We start from the raw sequence: 19,932 nt of genomic DNA, 5'->3' as shown, positions 1-19,932 counted from the left end.
CCAGCCCTCCCCAGCTCCAGGCATGAGTGTCCTTGCCCAGAAGCCACTCCCTCTCCAACTCAGAGAGAAGAGGAAACAGGTTAAGGCTGGTGCCTCACGCACACCGACCTTTAACTTGGCTACAAAACTAGCCTTCCAGATGCACACTCTGTGATCTGTTTCATATACTATGAATGTGTGAGTGGGTTGAGGGAGGAGGCAGAATAGTGATTTAGTATTATTGTGTTGGCCAAGAGGTTCATTCGGGTTTTTCTGTAACCCTTTAGGTCCTCAGTAAGAATTTTTATGGGTTTATTTGTTTGGGATGGGGTGGGGGTAGAGAAAATTGGTCGTGGTATTTGCTTTTGAAAATTTCTACACTTGTTCTAGGCTTCCCTGGTGGCTCAGTGGTAAAGAATCCACCTGCCAATGCAGGAGACATGGGTTCAATCCCTGGGTCAGGAAGATCCCCTGCAGAAGGAAATGGCAACCCACTCCAGTGTTCTTGCGTAGAGAATCCCATGGCAGAGGAGCCTGGTGGGCTACAGTCCGTGGGGTCAGAAAAGAGTTGGACACGACTGAGTGAGTAAACAACGATAATGCTTGCTGCAGCCCTAGCTCGCTCTCAGGAGAAGTTGCAGAGCAGAGTCTGCTGACAGCGGTCCTCCCTGACCAGAGTCCTGGGTGACGTTCACAGCAGTTCTGGGTTGTTCCTGTTTAGTTTCAGAGACACTTTTTTCAGTTCACCTAGGATCATCAGGTAATCTGCTACCCGGGGACACAACGCTGATTCATAAAGCCTGATTCATTTGTGTGGAGCAAGAGAACTGCCATTCACATCAGGGTCCAGGGGCTGCTCAGGTGGTGAAATCCTCTCAGAACTTGGGATGAGTGGGTGGTTCGGAAGTTGTGGATTGCCAGCAAAGAAGTGGGGTGGTCTCCAGGGTTGTTCATTTAAGCTGCGACGGCCCTGGTAATTGCCCTTGTCCACTGAAAAGCTCGGTGGGATAAGAGGCCACTATAGCCACGGAAAAGCAGCTGCCCTGCAGAAACCACTCCCATGCCAGCTGGCACAGCGTGTCCTCTCTGTGGGAGTACAGCTAATAGCAACCCTCCTCCCTCTAAAGCCTACTCAAGTGTGCTCGGAAGACCAGCTGCCTGGCATCACCAGTGAGCTTGTTAGAAATGCAGAGTCATGGGGCTTCCCTGGTGGCTCAGTGGTAAAGAGTCTGCCTGCCAATGCAGGAGACATGGGTTTGATCCTTGGGTGGGGAAAGATCCCACATGCCTCAGAGCAGCTAAGCCTCGGGGCCACAAGTGTGGAGCCCGTACTCTAGAGCCCTGGAGCCGCAACTGCTGAAGCCCCAGTGCCCTGGAGCCTGTGTTCCGCAGCAAGAGAAGCCCCCACCGCAACAGGAGCTGCTCTCTACTCGCAACTAGAGAGTAGCCCCTGTCCCACACAACTAGAGAAAAGCCTGCACAGCCACGAAGACCCAGCATGGCCAAAAATAAGGAAATAAATAAAAATTAAAAAAACAAAAGAAATGCAGAGTCGTGGGCCCCTGCTTAGAGTTAGAATCTGCATTTTAACAGACCCCAGAACACTCATGCTCTTTACAGTTTAAGAAGCCCTGGGTTGTAAAAAAGGAACAAATTTGAGTCAGTTCAAGGGAGGTGGAGGAACCTAGAGCCTGTTATACAGAGTGAAGTAAGTCGAAAAGAGAAAAACAAATATCATATATTAATGCATTTATATGAAATCTAGAAAAATGGTACTGATAAACCTATTTGCAGGACAGGGATAGAGATGCAGACATAGAGCAGGGACCTGTGGACACCGAGAGGGAAGGAAATAGGGAGACGAACTGAGGGAGCAGCACTGACATGTGTACATTACCACGTGCAAATGGATGGCTGGTGGGAACTGCTGGATCGCACAGGGAGCTCACCTTGGTATCTAGGCTCCATGTGGATCTCAAAATCCACTTTAGCTTGATTCCTCTCAACACCCACAGGGAATCTTTCCTGTCCGTAGCGTCCCTCAGGGATGGACCCAAGGTCTCCTGCCTGAAATGAGGGCACTGGTCTCAGCACGGCTGCCTTCTATCCCGGATTCTCTTTCTCTCTGCAGCTCTCTGCTCCTGTTGCCTACTTTTGAGTCCTGGTGTGGATTCTATTATAGGAGTGGGTCTCTTCAAATGCTTCTCTCTTTGAATCCGGTCTCAGAAGCAGTCATCTTAACAATGTTTAGAGATGGTTTATCATGATTAGCTGCTTTCCGATTACCTGGTTGGGGGCTGTGAGCTTTCATGTCATCAGTTAAACAAATTTCAAATCTCACTTTGGCACAGGTTACTTCTAGGACACATTTTGAGAGATTGTTATCCCAGGCATATTGCATGTAATGACCTTGTCTTTATATTTTGTGATCTTTAATTTTGTGCCTGTGGTATCGAATTCCATTATAAACTAGACTCAAACCCTCCTTCCTAAGATGGCTGTGGTTACAAGGTCCAGGCTGGAACTTGGAAGTAAGCATTCTGTTCTGGGGCCAGGGCTTCAACCATCTGCCTGCTGGATAGTATTTCAGTGTTTCGGTATCTGAGATGCAGTGAAGGGTGGTTGTAAGATCAAAGATCTCAAAGATCTGAAGCTAAACTGTGCCATTTAAAAACTGTGTCTCTTGAAATTAATTATTCTGTGTTCTTTGCACTCTCAAATATTTGTCTATAAAATGAATATGGTACCTACTTGACAGAATTGTTAAGAGGCTAAAATTGATGCAGTATAAGCGAAGAGGGTTCTGAGACTGACACTTGGGAAGCTTAGCTCTAGGACACAGCTTCTCTACCATTCAGGAGACTGTGTGAGATGAAGCAGGGGAGCCAAGCCAACCCTCAAACAGTCTCCTCCTTGACCACATTTCCATGTACGAGAAATAAAACTTTTGGCAGGGTCATTTTCCAAACCAGGGGAACATTTGTCTACTTGCATGTATTAAGCTGGAGAAACCAAAAAGTTTCTGATGATATGATATTTTTTCAAACACTGGATTCACTGATTTAGGATTTGCATTTAATCATCTGTTTGCAACTGTTTTCTTTAGACATTTGTTCATGTTTCCCATTTATATCAGCAGCTACCCAGAACTTCACAGCCTCTTTTTTAATCCCCTTTTTTGAAGACCTCAATTTATGATAAATTTGGCCATATTGCACAGAGTTTGTCAGAATTGTGCTGTTGCTGTTTAAAGATGCCAGATTTACACCATAGAGGAAGGGGAACCAAGATACAAATTAAGGAGTTGTAAACAACAGATGTCAAAAGGAGGAAGATGAAACTGATTTATTGATATTTTGAAACAAAGTTAATATATTTATTTTAATTCAGTTGCTCTCCATGGAACTTCCCTGGTGGTCCAGTAGTTAAGACTGCATTTTCAGTGTAGGGGACATGGGTTTGATCCCTGGCTGGGAAACTAAGGGGGATTCCCAGGTGGCTCACTGGTAAAGAATCTGGCCAATGGAAGAGACACAAGAGACGTGGGTTTGATCCCTGGGTAGGGAAGATCCTTTGGAAAAGAGAATGGTAACCCACTCCAGTATTCTTGGGCTTCCCTGGTGCCTCAGATGGTAAAGAATCTGCCTGCAATGTGGGAGACCTGGATTCGATCCCTGGGTCGGGAAGATCCCCAGGAGCAGGGAATGGTAACCCACTTCAGTATTTTTGCCTGGAAAAATCCCTTGGATAGAGGAGCCTGGCGAGCTACAGTCCATGGGGGTCACAAAGAGTCAGACATAACTGACTATATACACATGCACGCATGGGGATCTAAGATCACACATGTGCATGGTATGGTAAAAAAAAAAAAAAAAAAAGGAACCTCCTTATCATAGAGAAGTACACATACTGGGAATTTAATAAATCAGCTTGTCTTGTAGAGATAATATGAATGCATTGCACTTCTGTTAAACCTGTACTTAGATTTCTCTGATGGGTTGGTGGTGAGATAAGTAGGAGTCAGCATCATCAACCTTCAGGTTCTGCCTGGTCTGGAGTCTACATGCTTGTGGGAATCATTCATTTCTCCCACCTTGAGGGGACTTCAGTATATACAAAACAGTTCAAAGCTATTTTTCCTGTGTGGAGATAGTGAAGGACAGGGAAACCTGGCATGCTACAGTCCATGGAGTTGCAAAGAGTTGGATGTGACTGAGCAACTGAACAACAAGCCACTGATAGGAACCAGGACTCTGCCCCAAAGCTAGGCTATTATTTCTCCTGACCGTTTCTCCTTTGTCGCACATTCCCTCCCTTCCCAGGCTTCTCTGTTCATAGGATTTTCCAGGCGAGAATACTGGAGTGGGTTGCCATTTCCTTCTCCAGGCGATCTTCCTGACCTGGGAATCGAACCCTAGTTTCCTGCACTGCAGGCAGATTCTTTACTGACAGAGCTACAAGGGAAGCCCCTTCCCTAATTAACAACTGCTTAAATCTGTCCACTGGAACTCAGGGAAGGTCATGGAGGCTGTGGTGGTGGTGGTTTAGTCACTACATCAGGTCCGACTCTTGCGATCCCATGGACTGTAGCCTGCCAGGCTTCTTTGTTCATGAGATTCTACATGCAGGAATATTGGAATGGGTTGCCATTTCCTTCTCCAGGGATCTTCTCGACCCAGGAATCAAACCCAGGTCTCCTGCATTGCAGGCATATTCTTTACCAACTGAGCTACGAGGGAAGACCCTTTGGAGGCTGAATGAAGGCTATTTCCTATAATCAAAGAAACAAGGGACACAGGAAAGCTTTGTGCCCAGGAGTCACACAGGGCCCTGCTGGATCTCAGGACTAGAATCGTTTTTAGCACACTAGGTTTAGGTTTTTCTAAATTTACCTTCTCTTCACATGTACTCTTGGTTTGGCTATGAAGGGAAGTGAAGTGAAGTCGCTCAGTCATGTCTGACTCTTTGTGACCCCATGGACTGTAGCCTACCAGGCTCCTCCGTCCATGGGATTTTCCAGGCAAGAGTACTGGAGTGGGTTACCATTTCCTTCTCCAGAGGATCTTCCCCACTCAGGGATTGAACCCGGGTCTCCCACCTTGTAGGCAGACGCTTTACCGTCTGAGCCACCAGGGAAGTCTTAGCACACAGTAGATACTTAATAAATCTTAGCTGTTATCTGTCATTCAGCTCTAATATCAAGGATGTTCCCAGCCAAATAGACTAGATTCTTCTGCATCATTTGCTAACTAGATTAGCAATAAACTGGGGAAGAGAGTCTATGTATAGTGTATCAGACTGCAACAGTATGTGACTATTACATTATCCACAGAAAAGAGAGAAACATGGAATAGTAGCCCAATTAGCTAGTACATGCAAAACTAGATTTTGAACCCAGGTTTCTCTGCTCCAAAGGCCAATCTGTCCCCTTTGAACTCTTGCTGAGAACTCAGCATGAGGTTACAGTGTATAGTGGCTGTTAAGGTAGGGACTGAAGTGGCTGGCAGATGGCATCTGTAAAGGCAGAAACCTCTGGAACAGAGGAATGGTAGCCCCACTCCATTATTCTGTTTGACCATCTGGATTGGTCAAACCATGCTTCCCAAACTGACTGGTGAGTGGGGAAATGTAGAATCATGTCCTGTGGTGGCCCTTAGAAGGGATCAGGATATTCCACCTGAAGGAAAGATGATAGCTGTGGACATAAGAGCAGTCTTCAAACAATAACCAATCTATCAAAAGTAGAAGGGAAAGAGAATTCAGTTCAACATGAGTGAAAACTTTTTTTGTTTTTTTTTTTTTGGCCACACTGCATAGCTTGCAGGGTCTTCCCTGACCAGGGATTAAACCCAGTTGGCAGTGAAAGCTGAGTCCTAACCACTGGACCACTAGGGAATTAACTAGGTAAAAACTTTCCAACAGTCTGAACTTCCCAAGGGTCTCCCAAACCTATCAAGGTTTTGGAAGTGATAAATTTGCTCTCATTGGAATGATTGATTAGAAGCTACACAACCACTTGATGGGGTGAAGAAGAGAAATTTTGTTAGATGAAATCTCCATATGCTTAGTGGACATCTGTTATAGGCTGTATATGGTACATGAGTTAAAGTTCCTTCCAGATTTGAAATTCTGTTATGAAACTAGAAGGGCTCAATAGGACCTTATATGCTGCTCAAAACTCCAACTTTGAGCACTGTATTCATTGGCATAAATACTCTTTTAATTAATTTTAAAATTAATTATGTATTCTGCTTTCCTGCCCTGAGTAACTTTTACCACTTGCTATAAAGTAGGGGTAAATTCCACCGTTTTAACCTGAATTGCTCCTGTTCAATGTTCTCCCGTGTGAGTCTCCTCTTAGCATGGAATAATTTAGTCAGGAGTATTAGGACAGAAACTGAAGGTTTTTAAGTACATTTTAAAGGGGGAAAAATGCAAAATAAAGTGGAAAATAGTAGCAACCTCAAATATCAACCCTCAAATATATTAGTTGACAATCCTCCTTCATTCTCTGGAACAATCCTGTTCCAGTGTGCAGAACTCCACATATTTATTTTATGATTCTAGTCTAAGGTGATTTCCCTGAGCTTAGGATTCCAAAGTAAAGAAAGTGGATGCTGCTGCTGCTAAGTCGCTTCAGTCATGTCCGACTCTGTGCGATCCCATAGACAGCAGCCCACCAGGCTCCCCCGTCCCTGGGATTCTCTAGGCAAGAACACTGGAGTGGGTTGCCATTTCCTTCTCCAATGCATGAAAGTGAAAAGTAAAAGTGAAGTCGCTCAGTCGTGTCCGACTCGCAGCGACCCCACAGACTGCAACCTACCAGGCTCCTCCGTCCATGGGATTTTCCAGGCAAGAGTACTGGAGTGGGGTGCCATTGCCTTGTCCAAGAAAGTGGATACAGGTTGTCAAATAGGAGCTGTGGTCAGAGCCAATGTAGGTTGGAGTGGCATCTATAGTAGTTACTGGGAGGACCTATGCTGTGTGTCCAGCAGAGTTCTGCCATCATTGACCAAAGTGTGTTTGAAAGCATTTGAAAAGACTTGATCTGTGTTCTCTAACAGTGCCTTCCCACTCAAAATACCTCAATCAATATTTGCTCAAGTGCAGGATGATAGAAAGTCGAAATAGTGGGCAAAGTAACAGGGAGAATCCTTTCAAGTTGATGTTTAACTTTGAGGAAGCTGTTTGTCCTGTTCACTAGAAAGATTTATGCTTCGAGAAAGGAGATGGATTAAGACTGTGGTTTTCAAACAGGTCATAGCCCTCTGAGAAATTAATTTAATAGGTTGAAATCGGTATTTAAAAAAATTAAATAGACAATTCCAGACTGCTTTGCACACAGCAAGGGTGTTATTTAATGAAACTTTTACTTGTTTCATGTGAATATACACACATACCCATATATACTGGGTGTAGTCCATGGGGTCGCAAAGAATCGGACACGACTGAGCGACTGAACTGAGCTCAACTGATACTGGATAATGTCAAGTGAACATTTTACTGTGGAGCTGTGGAGCGCAGTCGAAAGTGTCTGAGAAATGGTGACATAAGAGAACTCATTTAGCATTTGGGCCACAGAGAGGACCCCAGAAAAAACAAATGATTTTGAATCCTCAGTTTCTGAGTTAGATTAATGTATTTTATAAATTGTGATAAAATATACATAACATAAACAAGTTAATGTCTTACAAGTTAAGGGAAAAAACACTAAATGCCTTTGTCTAAAAACTAAAACCCTCCCACCCCCAACCTGCATCATCTTAGAGGTTTGGATTTACAGTGCTGTCCCTCTCTCCCATCCTCCTTGGTTTCCCCCTAGGTTCTTGATCTCTATCCCCTGGAAACGGTGTATGTTTTGATTTTGATGTTGTGGGGTAAGTAGCAAAAGTTCCCTCTTGTACTTGTGCCTGAGTTAGAGATGAGAGTGTTTATATTCGATTGTACTTTTACATTACAAAATAGATTATTAAAAAACAGGTAGCTAACTAGAATGTATTAATAAATAAGCACACATGGGCTTCCCAGGTGGCTCAGTGGCAAAGAACCCGCCTGCCAGTGCAGGAGCCATAGGAGACTCAGGTTCGATCCCTGGGTTGGGAAGATCCCCTGGAGGAGAATATGGCAACCCACTCCAGTATTCTTGCCTGGAAAATTCCATGGACAGAGGAGTCCATGGGGTCACAAAGAGCTGGACATGACTGAGCACAAATAGGCATATAATTTGGAACAAGATTTAGAGTAGAGAAGTACAGTCTGCCTTAATAAACACATTAAAATCTTACCTTCCTTTTCAGATAGACCTTGATTCACTTTGATTTTTGCTTGTATTTCATATTTGGATCCTTATTATTTGTTCTTTGAGTATAAATTCTATTTCCCGGGATTTCCCTGGTGGTCCAGTGGTTATGAATCTGCCTTGCAATGCAGGGGTTGCAGGTTCGATCCCTGGTTGGGGAACTAAGATCCCACATGCCACGGAGTAACTAAGCCTGAGTGCCACAACTACTGAGCCTTTGATGCCACAACTAGAGAGTCCAAGTGCTGCAACTAAAACCTGACACAGCCAAATAAATGAATATTTAAAAAAAAAAATTCTATTTCCCCAGCCATGTTGTTTGCATTTTCAGGGGTACAGATTCCTTTCCCGTCTCTTCACGTGTCTTTGCTGGACACACAGTGCTGCCCTGTGCTTTGCTTAGTCACTCAGTCGTGTCCCGCTCTGTGAGCCCGTGGGCTGTAGCCCTCCAGGCTCCTCTGTCCGTGGGGAGTCTCCAAGCAAGAATACTGGAGTGGGTTGCCATGCCCTCCTCCAGGGGAACTTCCCAACCCAGGGATCGAACCCAGGTCTCCCACATTGCAGGCAGATTCTTTACCATTTGGGCCACCAGGGAAGCCCACAATACTACTCAATGAGCATTATTGTATAAATGCCATAAATGGTTATTGATTACCTTTTCCTCTCAGCCATTATCAATAGCGGAGTCATTTTTACTGAAGTCAGGGCAGTCAAGTGCCACTGAAGATGAGAGTCACTTCCTAGGCAGGTTGATAAGAAGTCTGGGGTCCCCGAGGAGGAGAAAGGGGTGTGGGGCTCTGGAAGAGGAGATAGGGGTCTGGAATTCTCAACAAGAAGGAAAGGACAAACTTTTCTTCCTACATTCCTTAGTAAGGATTATATAACAACAATGTACCCTGCTTGAGGAGGGTTTCTCCTTCCTGCAAACCTGACTAATCCTGATATCTTAGAATGTGTATTATGGGAGTGGTTCTGGTAAGATCTTTCTATTGTTAACTATAATCCTGTCATCTTAAGATGTAAATTGTGGGAGTTCAGTTCAGTCGCTCAGTCGTGTCAGACTCTTTGTGACCCCATGGACTGCAGCATGCCAGGCCTCCCTGTCCATCACCAACTCCCAGAGTTTACTCAAACTCATGTCCATTGATTCGGTGATGCTATTCAACCATCTCATCCTCTGTTGACCCTTTCTCCTCCCGCCTCCAATCTTTCCCAGCATCAGGGTCTTTTCCAATGAGTCAGTTCTTTGCATCAGGTGGCCAAAGTATTGGAGTTTCAGCTTCAGCATCAGTCCTTCCAATGAATATTCGGGACTAATTTCCTTTAGGATGGACAGGTTGGATCACCTTACTGTCCAAGGGACTCCCAAGAGTCTTCGCCAACACCACAGTTCAAAAGCATCAATTCTTTGACATTCAGCTTTCTTGATAGATTGTGGGAGTGGGTCTTTATAGATTGTGGGAGTGGGTCTTTATAAATTGTGGGAGTGGGTCTGGCAAAATTTTTACAACCTTTAGATATTCTTTTGATTTATTGTAGTAACTAATTAAAAAGTATTTAATTCCCTTGCTAAGACTAGCAAAGGGGGCACTCTCCGTCTCCCTTCTGATGTCTGTCAGAAGCTTTCTTGGTCCCTTTTCATACTTTTATAAATCTGCTACACTAAAGCTCTTGAGTGATCAAGCCTGGTCCCTGGTCCCAGAGCTAAATCTGCTTCATCAGAGATCAAGAATCTGACACTGTTGACTGTAAGTTATCAAAGACAACTTTTCTTTTCTGGACAAATAACCTCATTGCTAGTTGCTTAGAACTTTTCAGTTTCCAGGCCACATTTACTCATTTGGCTTGGGCTCTGAACTAGCAGCACCTTGTATTTGTATAACTGTGTAGTTTAAGGAGGTTTCCTACTTTTTAGGGGGAAAAATAGTTATTTTCCTGGTGAAGAAAATAAAAGCATGTTAACTCTATGTGGCCAATGGGAAAACTGAGGCGTAGAGCACCATTGAGCCCATCATTCTGCAACACAATTGGGACAGCTCTGGACTAGTTGCTATCTTTGAGGCTGGGGCCCTTTTCACCTCATCAGTGACTTCTCTGCTTTACTTTTTCCTGTTATTCCTCTCTCACTGAAAATAGGAAGAGTCCTGCTTTCATCTCAAGGTGAAGAAAAGGGAGGGAGGGAGAATTTTGCAGCTAATGATGCCTGTAACTCTCTTCCACTACTGGTTTCCCTGAGGTATTTATATAGAGTAGGATTTTTAATACACACCACAGGAAGCTGGTCTCATCAATCTAAGTCTGACCTGAAGACATCTTCCATGTTACTTTCCTGCCTGATCCCACTCTATTCCACCCAGACAGACTCAACCAAGAATCTTCTCTGTGCCAGAGTAGACTGTGGTTTTAGGAGACTGCACCTGCCTTATCTCATTTAAACACACAGAAAAATCTGTGAAGCAAGTATTTTTTATTCTCATTTAAGAGCTGATCCAACCCAGGCTCAAGAAAGTGGAGAACTCCAGTTGCTTAACTTCAGTTTTTGTGCTCTTTCCCCAGATCTTCAGGGCTTTTATTTGTTTACTTGCTTGTTTATTATTTAAGCACATTGTACACCCCCCTCCAGTCTCCAATTTTCTTTATGCAAACTTCTAGTATACATGATTTTAAAACAATTTTTGTGTGCCTTTTGGAAAAACTGCGTGCATTTTAGGTAAGTCTTATGTTAAGTCCATGGAAGGTTGGAAATTGAATAATATCCATTTCAGTTATGATGAATAGTTTAAATAAAGTTACCAAAAATTTATTTCATTGAAAGCATCCAAGTTGTTGGTCTCCAGAAGTGGGAGCTAATGCTATTCAATAATGGCAACAACAACAACGAAACTCTGATTTAAAAAAGTAAAATCTAAAAAAAAAAAAAAGTTAAAATCTTTGAACATATGTATGTAATATCAGACAAAGCAGAATTGCCTCTCATTGAACTGAACTGATGGGTTCCACAACAAAGCATGACAAATTTATTTTGATCTACTTGAAATTACAGAGGAGGGAGATTCCGCAGAGCTTCTAGGGAGAAGGGGATAGTGAAGGGAATGTAATTGCATTCTATCCCTTGTTACTAATAAAAGCATGAAAATAAATACATAATTGACATGCTCTTTAGTGTCTTCTTTATGGTTTCATTCTAGTGAATGTAAACGTCTTAATTTGGATTTTCATAGATTACATCCTGACCTGCAGTCTCCTAAGTCCATTTTCTCCACGTGCTTATAAGATTTTCACCTGGATATCAGCATTGCTTGTTTCTTTTCTTTCTTTTAAAGTCCCACCAACCTGGGAAGGAGAAGGGACTCAGTCGACCTGCTGTCAGAATTTCTAGTTGACCCCATCAAAACGAATCTGTTCCATTTCCTGCTTTAACTTTTTTTCTGTGTAGATCCACTGAGGTGCAGCAATATTCCTAAATACGAGATTTTAAAATACTTCTTAGTGAGAGACTTTAGGGAACAGTAGTATAGAGAAGGGCGGTGGACAGACATCCCTGCGGGTAGTAAGGGGAAGAGCAGAATCTCAAGGACGGGAAACAGATTTGCGTTTCAGAGGACTGTTGTTGTCTCCCTCTAGACGGTGAGAATGTTTGCTAAGAGTTTAGAAAGTGATAACAGTCCATTTTATTTATTTATTACGCATTGCACAATCCTATAACAACAATGGCAAGGAACATCAAAGTTCTACAATTCTATCACCCTAATAAATCTCTTGTTTCTATTTTCTCTTCCATTCCCTCATGCATTAAAATATTCTGCAAAGTTCCATGCCAGTCTTAGTGATTCATGGGCAGCTTTTATATATCCGAAATACAAATCTGCGTTTTCCTTTTTAAAAAAATTATAGTTGATTTACAATATTGTGTTAGTTTCAGATGTACAGGGAAGTGATTTGGTTATACATATATACATATCTATATTCTTCGATTCTTTTCCATTAAATATTATTACAAGATATTGAGTATAGTTCCCTGTGCTATACAATTACATTTTGCTTTTAATTCTGTTTTGCTTATCCTATTTCTGATGCTGCAAAACATTTATTCACAACATGGCTTTAGTGCCTACTTAATATTTCAGCAACGACAGACCCTTTAAATATTTCAGTTTAAGTATCCAGCATTTAGGAGTAGACGCTAACACCGTTTGACCTTGCACTGCACAGCCAGAAGATCGGTCAAGGTTAGACGGAGGGCTCCGGGAGGCAGGGCTGCGGCTGCGCGCCAGTGAGGACGCGAGGAGGAAGTCAGCGCACCACTCGCCTCCTGCACCTGCAGGCTGGCGTCTTTTCCTCCGACCTTGCGTCGCGGGGTCCACAGTTCCAGGGAAGGCCTGCCCAACTCCTAGCCCCAGGCTTTTTCCAGAGCTCCTCTGAAGGTGTACGTGATATAGGAAGTGACGCAAGAGAGAAAGCGGAGCCAGACTATAAACTGCCAGTTGGGGGTGGTTATCCCAACAGAGGGCGTCGGTAAAGACTGGTGGCGGGCCGGGAAGCAGCGGACGGGGGAGGCGCCTCTGTGAGTGACACGCGGCTGCTAGAATCCCGCCGGCTCTCCAACCCTCCCCTCAGCCTGAGGGGCTGCTCGGAGCGGGCTCGGGGGCGACCCTCCTCGGTGCGGTCCAGCCGCCTGGGGAGCCGCGCGGGGCGCCGGGAGGCTGCAGCGCCTCGGGGTTGGCGGGCGGGAAGTAGCCCGCGTGGCGGCGGGAAGGGGCTGTGGCGGGGAGCGGAGCCGGGCTGCAGGTGCAAGCGGGGTGCAGCGGCGCTGCGGAACGGGCTCCCCGACCTTCCCTTACCGGTGCCCTCCTCCCCTCGGCCCCCGACCCTGCGAATAGGTTCAGTCAGGGTCCTGAGGGAGAGATGAGGGGAGTTCCACTGTCGTTCTACGCCCTGCCATTTTGCTCCCGGCTTCCCGGGTCACCCGGATCCCTTGTCCTCACCAGCTCGCCCTGAGAAGATGCCGGCCCTCTCGGGACAGTCCTAGGCTGCAGGCCCGGGAGCGAGGCGTCAGCCACGCTGCCGCAGCGCTGAGCCACTCTGCGCGGAGCACGTGGCCCCTGCAGGATGTGTTCCCTGGGAACGGCTGTCGGGGTGCGTGGATGACCTTGAGCTCGTAGCCCTTGGATTCCTCGGGGCCCGCCGGGGCCGTGGTCTCATTGTTGAAAGGGACAAAGCTGACTGCATTACGACTGCGTCCTGGGCATGTAGACAAGGGTTTCTGTAAGCCGTGTATTTGAACTTTAGCACAGCCTGATCTTTCCGCGTTGCCTGTTGTCCTTGTGTGTGGGTTCTCAGGTTTTCTAAGAAGCCGACTGAATCCCGCTGGTGTTCATATTTATGAATATTCGGATTGCTAGGCTCTTCTCACTAACAGATGGGAGACCGTAGGAATAAGACTTCTACTTTGTGAAAGCTATGGTCTAGGGGCCAAGTAAAAGCTATTTGGATTGGAATTGGCTTTTGCCTTCAGGAAATCAGCGATATGATATCAAAGGGCAGTGCTTGATGATATAAAACGCCTTAGAAGCCCATTGTATCACTGTTTGCGGTGGACGGCTTTCTAGGCTAGTACTTGGGCGGGTGGGCAAGTTGTGATTTGACCCAGGTTAACATTTTGCCATAGGCCAGATTGTGGTGACTGGTTATGCCAAGGAAATTGACTGCTGGTGCTTTTTCTGGTAAAAAGTTTGAATGAGGAGATAGTTATCCTGTTACAGAAGTATTTGGATACCTGATAACCTTTATTTTAGGCTTAGATAGGAGTTTGGGATACTAAATGCTGATTCCTTGGTCTCTGAGCTGGGGAATTTTACCTTATTGACGAAGACATTTAAGGTGATTTCCAGAAGTGTTTTTCTATTTTTTTTTTTTTTTAAATTTAATGGGATCTTAGTTCCCCAGGCCAGGGCTGAAACCTGTGCCCCTTGCGGTGGAAGCCCAGAATCTTAACCACTGGACTGCCAGGGAAGTCCCTCCCTGATTTTTCTACTTTGAAAATTAAGGTTAGGCTCCCTAAAATACTTGCTGGTCCTGCCAGGTTTTTTGTTTGTTTTACTTTGGTTTTTTCCCTCAGTTTTGGATTATTCAGACAGTTGCTAAGTCATGTCTGACTCTTTGCCACTCCATGGACTGCAGGACCACAGGCTTCCCTGTCCTTCCTTCATTGTCTCCTGGAGTTTACTCAGACTCATGTCCATTGAGTCGGTGATGCCATCCAACCATTTCTTCCTCTGTCATCCCCTTCTCTACCTGCCCTCAGCCTTTTCCAACATCAGGGTTTTTTCCAAGTTGGCTCTTTGCATTGGGTGGCCCAAAGTATTGGAGCTTCAGCGTCAGTCTTTCCAATGAATGTTCGGGGTTGACTTCCTTTAGGATTGACTGTTTTTGTTGTTGTTTTTCTTGATTTTGGACTGTAATAGACTCAATATGTTACACAAAATCCAGAATTAAAAATTTTGTCATTGATATGAAATGTTTTCCAAAAGTCTATATGTAGCCTGCTACTACTGCTGCTAAGTCACTTCAGTTGTGTCTGACTCTGTGCGACCCCATCCCTGGGATTCTCCAGGCAAGAACACTGGAGTGGGTTGCCATTTCCTTCTCCAGTGCATAAAAGTGAGAAGTGTAAGTGAAGTCACTCAGTCATGTCTGACTCTTCGCAACCCCATGGACTGCAGCCCACCAGGCTCCTCCGTCCTTGGGATTTTCCAGGCAAGAGTACTGGAGTGGGGTGCCATTGCCCTCTCTGATATGTAGCCTAGTACCCTTTAACTTGTCTTTGATGGAATGTTCTTGTTAAGTAATGATGGTGGTGAACCTAGCCTGTGCTGAAGACTGTTTGATAGCAAAAACTCAGCTAACTCTGCCCTAAGGAGTGGTATTTACTTGCCTTTGATTATGTAGCTATCTGTAATGAAGAAAGCTCCCAGCTCACCTTGAGTCAGACAACAATTGAAAGCTCTTAAAAATGATTCTCTGAGGCCTTTTGGAACTCTTGTGTGTGTGCCCCTTCTGTCTGCTCTCTCAGATGACCACTCCACAGATAGACTGCAGGGACTTCAAGTGGTCCTGACCTTCAGCTTGAGCAATCTTTTTCTCAGAAAGCTAAATAAGAACAACATTTTGCTTTATTTTCTGTGATCCCCTCCACTGCTTTTTCGTTTTAGGCTCATAAAGTTAGATTCTTAAAGCTAGTAAAAATCTTGACCAGCTGTCTCTTTATAAGTCATTCTGGGTATACACAAGTTGTGTGTTCTAAGGGCCATGCAGTTTTGTAAGTTCCTGTAATCTTTTCATTTTCGCCTGCAAATACATAAATGTCTTGGGAAACTGTTTACAAAATGGGTATCTATCACCAATTACTTGACATCTTGGAGCTCTGCCAGGTAAAGGTTAAGGTTTTTCTACTTTTTAAAATTTCTTACCTACCCAAGCTTTGCCCAGTGATTTCAGGATAAACCAAAATAGTAGCAAGGATGGGAAAATCCCACATCCAAGGTTTTCATTATATTTCTTTTCATGTAATTTCCAAATTATATGCAACGTGAACCTCATGTACATTTAGCATGCCCTAATACTGTTAAGAAATAAAGTTATCACTTTGTTGATTACCACATAATTCCACATCAAGTTTTGTGGGAGAGAGAAATCAGTCAGAGAAGGCTTCATAGAGATGGCCCTTGAGCTGATCTGGGAAGAAATGGGTAGGACTTTAAAACGAAGAAAGTTAGTGGGTACAGGTGGCAGCTGGATTTTGTCTCATTCTGGAGAAGGTAAAGGGCAGTTAAGTTATTAGGTGGTGAAGGTCTCCAGAACAGAGCCTCGGAAGCAGACAGAGAAACTTCATTTATGTGAGCTCCAAGGACTTGAAACTGTTGCTTGTTTTCTAAATTGAAATGGGGTTGTCAGTATTGTAGGTGGAAAGCTTTACCGCCTGAGCTACCAGGGAAGTCTCGGGGTTGTCAGTATTAAAAAGCACGTGTCTTATTTTTCTTTTAGGTAAAGTGGAGTAGTGGCTTTGAATATGTTTTCTATGTAGGCGAAAGTGTATTTTGGTACCTAATCCCATTAGCTTTATATATTTTGTACAGACCTATGATTTTAAGACTTCCCAAAGTAGCATAAGACCTCAAGATAATTACCATATTAAAAAATTAAATAGAAAATTAATGCCACATATCAAGAAAGTAGGAATAAGATGATTTGAATTTGAAAGAAGCTTGGGACTGTAGTCTGGCTATTAACTTTGCCTGCCTTCTGTCTTCCATCCCATGGCTCAATTTAAAACATTTCTTCCTTCCATTTCATGTTCAAAACATGTGGGGCTCTGATTTTGCTTACCTGAATTTTCATTAGTGTGAGAAACTGAATATTATCCCCATTTATCATTGAGAACACCAAAGATATACAAGATGCTAATATAAATAAAAGTCAAGGTGATTTTTGGGCTGTCTTTTGTAATAAATTGTTAGCACTGATGGTGACATCTTGAAATAAGCTAAGTAAGAGTTGTTTGGCTTATATATGTAGTCTTGTAACAGAGCTACTTGTTATAGGCTGGTATGAAGTTTTTCTCCCATGCTTTTAGAGCACATAGTTATTTCAGTTAGAAAAAACATTAAGGGATTCTTTTAAATAGAAAGCTTTACTAATGGGTGAAATTATTTTGAAAGAATGACTCAATTTTGTTACGGGTAAAACTTTAGGAATAGCCTTGGTGGATATCATTTTAGATATAATGAAAATGTGGATAGAATTGTGTTCTTTACAGATGTGGGGTTAAATGATGGAGTTAAAATGAGAACTACCAAGGGTGTGGAGAAAAGGGAACACTCTTGCACTGTTGGTGGGAATGTAAATTGATACAGCCACTATGGAAGACAGTATGGATATCCTTAAAAAACTAGGAATAAAACCACTATGTGACCCAGAAACTCCACTCCTAGGCATATACCCCGAGGAAACCAAAATTGAAAAAGACACATGTATCCCATTGTTCATTGCAGCACTATTTACAGTAGCTAGAACATGGAAGCAACCTAGAGGTCCATTGACAGATGAATGGTTAAATAAGTTGTGGTATATATACACAATGAAATATTACTCAGCCATAAAGAGGAATGTATTTGAGTCAGTTCTAATGAGGTAGATGAACCTAGAACCTATTATACACAGTGAAGTGAGTCAGAAAGAGAAAGATAAATACCGTAGTCTAACACATATATACGGAATCTAGAAAAATGGTACTGAAGAATTATTTACAGGGCAACAATGGAGAAACAGACATAGAGAATAGACTTAGGACATGTGGAGAGGGGAGGAGAGGGTGAGATGTATTGTAAGAGTAACATGGAAACTTACATTACCATATGTAAAATAGATAGCCAACCTGAATTTGCTGCATGGCTCAGGAAACTCAAACAGGGGCTCTGTGTCAGCCTAGAGGGGTGGGATGGGGAGGTAGCTTTAAAAGGGAGGGGATACATGTATACCAATGGCTGATTCATGTTGAGGTTTGACAGAAAACAGCAAAATTCTGTAAAGCAATTATCCTTCAATAAAAAATTAATTTAAAAAAATGAGAATTACCTAGGTCACACTTTTTTTCCCTCCTGACTTGATTTCTTTTATGTTACAGTCCTAATTTTGTGTCTGGGGATTGAAATAGAAATAGTATATCTGTTTGTTCAGTAAAAAATATACTTACATTTTAACTATGCAAAATCATGTCATGTACTATTAATATCTGTTTCTTTAGACTTGCACTCAATCTCATTGTTTATTTACACCTTTTATTTAGATCATTTATTTGAATGTGTTGTCACTTTATTCTTAAAATTTAGTCATTTTAGTCACTTTAGTCATTTAAAACCAGAAACCTTGAGGAGTGGCTGAGTCAGATGAATATTAAGCTGGTAAGCTGTTTTTTCCTAGAAAAGGGTGATTAAAATTGGTTCAGGGTGGGGCCTTCCAGTTCTGGCTCTAGTGATTGGGTTTATACAGTTGAGTGCAGTGATAGTGATAAACTTTTTGTACCAGATGGGGTGAGATTGTGCTTCTATGAGTACGAACTTTTGCTTATTGGCTCTGGTCTTTAAAGCTTGAGGATTAAAAACTGTTTTTTTTGTTAATAGTTTGATAGGAGACTTTTCTAATGCCAGTTTGTATATCTGCATATATATCACATCTTGCTTTTTGCTGTATGGATGTTAAATGTGCTATGAGTATACTTTTAGAGGAAAAGCTTTAAAATAGTGTGAAATAAATGTCTTTATACATTTCAACATACTATCACTTTCAAGCATCTAGATGCACTCTAACCAAATTAATTAGAAAAATCTAGATTTCTGTTAATACCTGTGCTTTAATTGTTAAGACTCTTGGTTACAGAGGCATAGTTTGCTTTGAAAAAAGTTAAAAGTAATTTCTTAAATTTCTGGAGATGAGAACATGCTGTCTGTAAAACCAGTTTTATAGAAAGCCGTTGGACCTCATTTTTAGATGATCAGTTTTCGGCTTTGAACAAGTCACTTAAGGTCTCAAATAATTGGTCTTTTCATCTGTAAAATAACATAGTCTGTGTTTTTCTTTTATCTATTTTTTTTTTGCATCAAAGATCTATCAAATCGTTTGTTAGAAATTGTTCATTTAATCAGAAGGATCGGGTTTTCTCTCCTTTTTTTATTGGCATGATTTGTTACCGATTTGTGTATCATAACCAGTCTTTGGCTTAATCTTACTTTTGTTAGTTAGTTTTGTTTTTTTTTTTTTTTCAGGTGCTAGTCTATTGTGTTGTATTTGTCCCTTTTCTTTGTCTAGTAAATTCAGTTAAAGTGAACTATTTGAAAGTAAGTGACAGACATCACGATACTTGATCCTTAAAATCGTTGGCATTAATCTAACAAGGACATACTCCTCCAAAAAATGCAATACCATATCACAATTCTAAATCTAATATTGATACAATTGATGCTTTTGACCTGTGGTGTTGGAGAAGACTCTTGAGAGTCTCTTGGACTGCAGGGAGATCCAACCAGTCCATTCTAAAGGAGATCAGTCCTGGGTGTTCATTGGAAGGACTGATGCTGACGCTGAAAATCTAATACTTTGGCTACCTCATGCGAAGAGTTGACTCATTGGAAAAGACCCTGATGCTGGGAGGGATTGGGAGCAGGAGGAGAAGGGGACAACAGAGGATGAGATGGCTGGATGGCATCACCGACTCGATGGGCATGAGTTTGAGTAAACTCTGGGAGTTGGTGATGGACAGGGAGGCCTGGTGTGCTGTGATTCATGGGGTCACAAAGAGTCCGACACAACTGACTGACTGAACTGAACTGAACTGTTGTCTAGGATATAGTCTGTATTCAAATTTCTTACTTCTTCCAATAATATTCTTCAAGTTATCCTCAACCCACCTCATCTCTCCTTCAATTCAGGAGCTAATCAAGGATCACCCTAAATTTAGTTGTCATGTAAAACCATCTTGGTTAAAGATCCTTTCTAGAAAGGTGATAATATATTTAAAAGTAAACTTGATATATAATACTTAATGGAAAGTCCTTACTAGTCTAATACAGTGGTATCTGTGTTAGATATCTCCTTATGCT

The 19,932-nt window shown here is 42.7% G+C and overlaps 1 protein-coding gene across 5 annotated transcripts in view; it reads left to right on the top strand.

The window, feature by feature from the left end:
- TFRC (transferrin receptor) overlaps nt 1–19,932 on the top strand; it is a 137,027-nt gene that overhangs the window by 95,730 nt on the left and 21,365 nt on the right. The window contains exon 1 of one of the 5 annotated variants that reach the window (XM_065942368.1): nt 12,751–12,842. The exons of 2 other annotated variants lie outside the window; for them this stretch is intronic. The gene's annotated coding sequence lies outside the window, so the exon portion shown is untranslated. Of the gene's footprint in view, nt 1–12,750; nt 12,843–13,395; nt 13,415–13,524; nt 13,544–19,932 lie in introns of those variants that run through there. 2 more of the 5 variants (XM_065942371.1, XM_065942370.1) reach the window with 2 other exon arrangements.

Source organism: Muntiacus reevesi, chromosome 8 (assembly GCF_963930625.1).
Source record: "Muntiacus reevesi chromosome 8, mMunRee1.1, whole genome shotgun sequence".
NCBI classification, from domain to species: Eukaryota; Metazoa; Chordata; class Mammalia; order Artiodactyla; family Cervidae; genus Muntiacus; species Muntiacus reevesi.
This window is presented reverse-complemented; position numbering and strand designations above follow the sequence as displayed.